Source organism: Anastrepha ludens, chromosome 3 (genome assembly GCF_028408465.1).
Source record: "Anastrepha ludens isolate Willacy chromosome 3, idAnaLude1.1, whole genome shotgun sequence".
NCBI classification, from domain to species: Eukaryota; Metazoa; Arthropoda; class Insecta; order Diptera; family Tephritidae; genus Anastrepha; species Anastrepha ludens.
Genome location: NC_071499.1, coordinates 110,890,707 through 110,896,696, shown reverse-complemented (window position 1 = coordinate 110,896,696; position 5,990 = coordinate 110,890,707). Strand labels below are relative to the sequence as shown.

The window sequence follows — 5,990 nt, the reverse complement described above, 5'->3', positions numbered from 1 at the left end:
TACTAATCTTAATTTATTTAATTCAATTTTATATTATTTTATTCTATTAAAATAATTTTCCAGAATCTCCGTATGAACGACGACGCTCCAGCAATGCTAATCTACGACACAGTACTCCAAAGAAAACAGGCTAGGAAAAAGAAGACCAGATCTCCGTTTAAAGGGCCAAGTGCTTCAGGACTGTCAGAACTTGGAATTTATAACTCACACCAGCGAGCGCATAAGTAAGTAAATAGATGCTTCCCTCTTCAACAGGGTATGAACTTTCAACACAGCAGGCCCCAGTACAAAAAATGGTTTTATTGTGGGAACACATTTAGATATAAACTTCAGATGCTTTACTGCTTTCGATATGATCGCAATGGTCTTTCAATCGGAAGTCTTTGCAACACTTAAAGTAGAAGACAGAATAATAGTCGAAAGGCGGCGAAGAATTAAAATCCGAAGGTTTTACAAATCGCTCGCCCGTCTTAAAAAGTCGACCCGGAATGCAAAATGAATCTAAAATATGTTGCAGGGCAGAACACGAACGACTTTCTTTTGAGGGAACACCGGGACACTGGAGTGTTCCAACCAATAAACTGGCTGATCTATTAGCGAATCATGGTTCCCTGGAGTGCCCGATTGAATTCTATATCCAAGTATAGCGGGAACAATCGGGTACATCAAAGGTTTTAGTAATATGTGTCATCGAATCGTTCGTGCAGTACTGCCAGCTGAAAAACAACTAAGAATTTGCTGGAAAGGGCTGACAAAGTTGTAACAAAATTTTTTCTCAGACAGAGGACGAGTGAGCTACGAGCCCTGAACGGACTAATTACGGAGCAAAACCGGTGGAGACCTTCATGTTGGTTATGGGGCCACCATGGGCTTCATCGACAACCAAAAAATAGATTCGGTAAAAGAAATTTAGAGAAGACAGTTTTCTTAGACCATGGGCGCTTTCTTTACTAAAGAATTACACTTTAACAGTCAGACATTTAAGAGCAGAAGCAGTTTTGTTTTTTTTGTGTTTCGGATTTATTAAAATGTATAAAATATAAAATAAAAAATTTGTGATCTAATTTTTTCAATTACAATGGAATGCACTTTCACCGATCGACGGACCGACTGAAGCGAAAGGATTTTCAGGAATGATTAAACTAATTTTATAACTCCATACACCCGAGCGCCCACACCGGCGTGTACCATTTCCACTCTCTCCTTGAAAAGTGATCAATCGCTTTGATGTTCACGCAGAAAATGGCTGAAAAGAAAAAAAAAATTGTTGAGCTAATCAGCTACTCTACTTTTCCTTCTATTTTACAATAGGGATGTTTCAATGAGTGAAAATCTAACAAATCTATAAATACTTGGTATATAAATACTAACTTACCGATTATCAGCAGACACAAAAAGATGATTTTATGCATTTTGGAAGAAGCGCAACGAGGTTTTTCTTTCAAACTATCTGCTGCGCTATTCTCGTCCGTGGTTTATATATTATATGAACTATTTGAACCGCTTTTCACAAATAATAAGAATAAATATTTCTAAACTACAATTAAAAGAAAAGAACTGCAAAATAGCACAGCACGTGGATTTGAATAAATTTGAAGCTGCAGTCGTCCAAAATATACCTGGAATGTGTAACGATTATATTGTAGTCTCTAACATTAAAGTTCGATAAACATTTTTTCACTATTTTCGCAATGCAATCTTAAAGTATGATTCGCAAGCGCAAGAAAAAACAATGCAGCAACTTTTGAATAAACTTTTAGATTGTGAAAAAAGGAAATGGGGTCTAAAAATTTCAGCAGAATGTTGTCTTATCCCGTATGGCAAGTACTCCGCCCGTTGTTCTCTTTCCACTCCATCGCAGTATTAATCCAGAAACTCTGACTTACGTAGGTGAAGTTTTTCATTAGTATTTGAAATATTGCCCATTGTACTTCACTGGATGAAGTGTAAGCTAATGAATATTTATGGCATGCACGTAGTTTTGAGTATTTTATGCGTTCTCATGAAGGCCAATAGTGGTTTTTTTAAATGATTCATTAAGTATTTTCATTGTTGACCGACGTTGTCTAACGTTTAGAATAAAAATTTACTGATTGTGATTTGAAATTGAAATAAAACAAATCAGAAATTTAGATTGCTGGAAGCTCCTCGCAGTCAACAATTAATATGTATTATAATGTGAGCACACCCGAGAGAAACTCGCTTCTGACTTTGTACTATAGGGTGGACCATGTAAAATTTCCTTTTTGAATCGGCTATAAAAAAAAACTAATCAATATTTTTTTAAACTTTTTTTTTATTTTAAAGATTGAATATTGTCGTTTATGAATGACAAATAATATCGTTCAAATGACTGCCACGACTGGCCTTACAGTAGGCCATTCGATCAACCCAATTTTTAAGCACATTTTCTATTGTTTGGGCTCCCATTTCATGAATGGCAACTTCGATTTCGTGTTTTAAAGCATCAATCGTCTCTGGATGGTTCGCATAGCATTTGTCCTTAACGACTCCCCACAAAAAATAGTCCAACGGGCTTAAATCACAGCTCCGAGGCGGCCAATTGATATCGGAATTTCGGCTGATTATTCGGTTTTCAAAAACGGTAGCCAAAAGTTCGAGTGCAATTTTGGCAGTGTGACAAGTTGCACCGTCCTGTTGAAACCAAATGTCGTTCATGTCATCCTCTTCAATTTTTGGAAACAACTCGTTGAGCATGTCGCGGTAACGCTCGCCATTTACTGTAACCGCGGCTCCTCGCTCATTTTCGCAAAAAAATGGCCCGATGATGCCGCCAGACCAAAAACCGCACCAAACCGTGACTCGTTGTGGATGCATTTGCTTCTCTACAGTAACGTGTAGATTTTCTGAGCCCCAAATCCGACAATTTTCAATAAGACGTAGCCACCGATGTGAAAATCAGAAAAGAAGAAGAAGACTCACGAAGTTGGAAATAGGTTTTCAATATTTTCCAATTTTGTTCAAGCGTATAGCGTCCCATTTCGTAAATGTTAAACCTTTAAGTAAATTATGAACACATTTGACATGTCATTTGTGTTACCATTCTCAAAAAAATAGGTGGTTCAAAAAGCAAACGCTATATGGCCCACCCGTAGTTTTGATGCACATATTTCTCGGCCTGAGAATTTGATGAACTAATATACAATGGCATAGATCCAATAACCTAGATCAAAACCCTACATTTTTAGCCGCCTCGTACGTCTATTGTCACTTGAAGAAAGGGCCGAAGCTCCCCATATTCAAATAAGCTGACACGTGGATATTAATATTCCGGGTGTGACAGTTCGCAATTCGTAAGAGAAAGACAACTTCTGCGTTGGAAAATGTAAATGAAGAAGGGCTTGAACTGAGTTGATGTATCTAATTGGCGTCACAGGTCAAAAGTGGAAGGAGCTGATTACCCAAGCAACCGAATATTTTATTCTTAACAGATTTTACTACCATTTTTACTACCATTTTTGCCTGTCATTGTTACATATGTAGCTATCATCAGCGTGAAAGTTTAAACCTTGAAGTTTGAAGCGGAAATCGTTTTTCAGTTGGTAGCTTAAGTGCAACACTTTCTTGAAGTGCAATTTTTGTACCCTATGACCAGAAAGTACCGGGAATATTTAAATAAAACAAAACAGAGTTAAATTTCAGGCAAATTTATTTTATCTCCTTCTAAATATGATCCATCTGAAGCAACACACATGTGCCAACGTTTAACCCAGTCCTTAACCCTTGGTGGGCCGACGTTGGGATGGCCTTCAGCTCCTTCGTCGCATTCTTTTTGATCTCCTCTATCGACTAAAATCTCTTACCACGAAGTGGTAACTTCAACTTGGGAAACAAAAAAAAATCGCACGGGCCATATCAGGTGAATACGGTGCTTGCACGATGGTATTTACTTGGTGTTTGGTCAAATTTGGGCTCGGTGCGATGGCGCGTTATCATCATGCAAAATCCAAGAATTGTTTGCCCACATTTCCGGCCGGCCAGGGAGACACTAATGATCCGATGGCGCAGATGTGTGTCTTACAGTCCTACCAACATAAGAAAAACATATGGACCGCTTCCCACGTGCGCAGTTTGTTTAAATTAAACATTCCCAGTACTTTTTGATCAAAGTGTAAAACAAGAAAGACAAGTAAAGTTTGAGGTTCTATTGTTAAAACTGGCTATTGATGTTTTCAGAACTTCCTTGTTTTCTGAACAACTAAATAACGCTCTCACTTTTTCTTCTGTCATTGATTGCTAACATTGCAAGACAGGCAAAAATTTCATTGACGCGGAGGAGGTAGTCCACTAGCCCATTTAGTAAGGAACTGCACTTATGTCTTAAAGCAAATCTAGATTCGATTTGGAATCAAAATTTTGGTCCCAATGATCCACGCAGAAGCAGTGAAATCATTTATCAAAATAATCACACTTCTGGGTATAGATACATCTTTAGACGATTGTTTCTATCCATGCTTAAAGCAAGCAAGGGGAGTGGCGGCCAAAGTTTGCTTTAGGTATGTTTCCAAAAATTAAGAGAGAGCTGAAAGTCTCATGAACAAAAAAATGAATTAGGATTTTTCGGCTCTTTTGTGCCATTTTCTTTGCACCGTACCACAACCAGATCCAGCTCCCTCAACAAAGCATTTAGAATGTGTGGATTACGAACGATGACTGTGCTGCGTTTGCGTCAACATCTTTGTGCTGAAGATGAAATTCATCAGATTTTTAATGTCAACGCCAGCTATATCAGCAGGCATATCAAAGAAGTAAGAGCCAAGCTGCCTGGATCTTAGCCCCGCCGGTGCAGGGCAGCTAAGGAGAAGGCGCTGAGATTATTCCACCTCCATTCTCCATATATCCAGCGCAAAACGGACTCGAGGTAATTCCAAGTCTCACAGCATGCGTTCCTCACGCATAGTGACTTGTGAGAAAACCCATGAGATTCGAGAGCTGATATTTTGTCAACCTCAGCAGCTCGCCAGAGCGCCCCCGGTCCACACGTGGTCAGAAGGATTTTGCGACCTTACAAGTTTGTGTACTTGCCCAACGCTCGCTGAGTTGGCGCGATGTCCATCTTCCCGGAGCAAACCGCAGGTAGTCAGGGGGATCCCAATTCTCTCCCTTCGCAGAGAAATCACCTTGGTTTTGGCTAGCTCTGCCTGGAACACACTGCAGTGGCCCGGTAATCTGAATTTGAGTCTAATGGGAAGCTCCTCTCAAGAAACTCCTCCGCCAACCTTTCCAATTGTAGCCCCCCGTCCACTCTCCCCATGATGGAATATGAGTGGAGAAAGTTCCGGTTGGACTAAGCGAGGGTATACATTAATCTGTTGACAGGAGGATGAACTCGAAGTTTCTAAGGATGCTTGAGTGCCCATAAGTGAAGTTGAGCTTATAGTCCGAACCCCTCAGTCTGATTGCGGTAAGTGCAGCGGCAATTTTGCCTGCGATATCTACGGGTACCACATTTAACATTACGTTGAGCGCCAGAGTAGGAGTCGTTCGAAGCGCCCCACTGCTTCCAATGAGTGCCGACCTCTGAACTCTCTCCAGCTTCTTCACCAATGCCGTCTTCTCTAGTGAATTCCACCAGACTATGACTCCATATAACAAGATAGGCTTTACATTAGTATTATATAGCCAAAAAACAACTCTAGGCGAAAGGCGGCCTAGGTACCTCACCTTGTCAGAAAGCATTAGAGGAACGCCCCCTAGTTAGGGAAGTTGAGCTCTGGGTATTTTATATTTCCTCATAAATAGAACGAGCTTCGTCTTAAGAGGATTCACGGACAGGTAACAATCCGTTGTCCATCTAACAACTACGTCCAATAGAAAAAAGTAAATAAATATGAAATACAAATGTTTTTTTAAGATATCACCACATTTCATTGTGAGAAAATAAAATTTTAGGATGCAACATTTTTGATTACCTAGTGGCTAAAAACTGTGCACTTAAGTATAAGTATTAATTGAACTCAAAACTTCCA

General features: G+C 39.6%; 1 long non-coding RNA gene across 2 annotated transcripts; it reads right to left on the bottom strand.

Moving 5' to 3' along the window:
- Nucleotides 1-996: 996 nt before the first annotated feature.
- On the bottom strand, nucleotides 997-2,119 carry LOC128856706 (uncharacterized). 2 transcript variants are annotated; one of them, XR_008453859.1, is made up of 3 exons: nucleotides 1,620-1,634; nucleotides 1,376-1,537; nucleotides 997-1,246 (listed from the first exon to the last, which is right to left on the bottom strand). It is a non-coding gene; the product is annotated as an uncharacterized LOC128856706 (long non-coding RNA). The 2 variants fall into 2 exon arrangements; XR_008453858.1 differs by having other exon boundaries at nucleotides 1,376-2,119.
- Nucleotides 2,120-5,990: the final 3,871 nt, after the last annotated feature.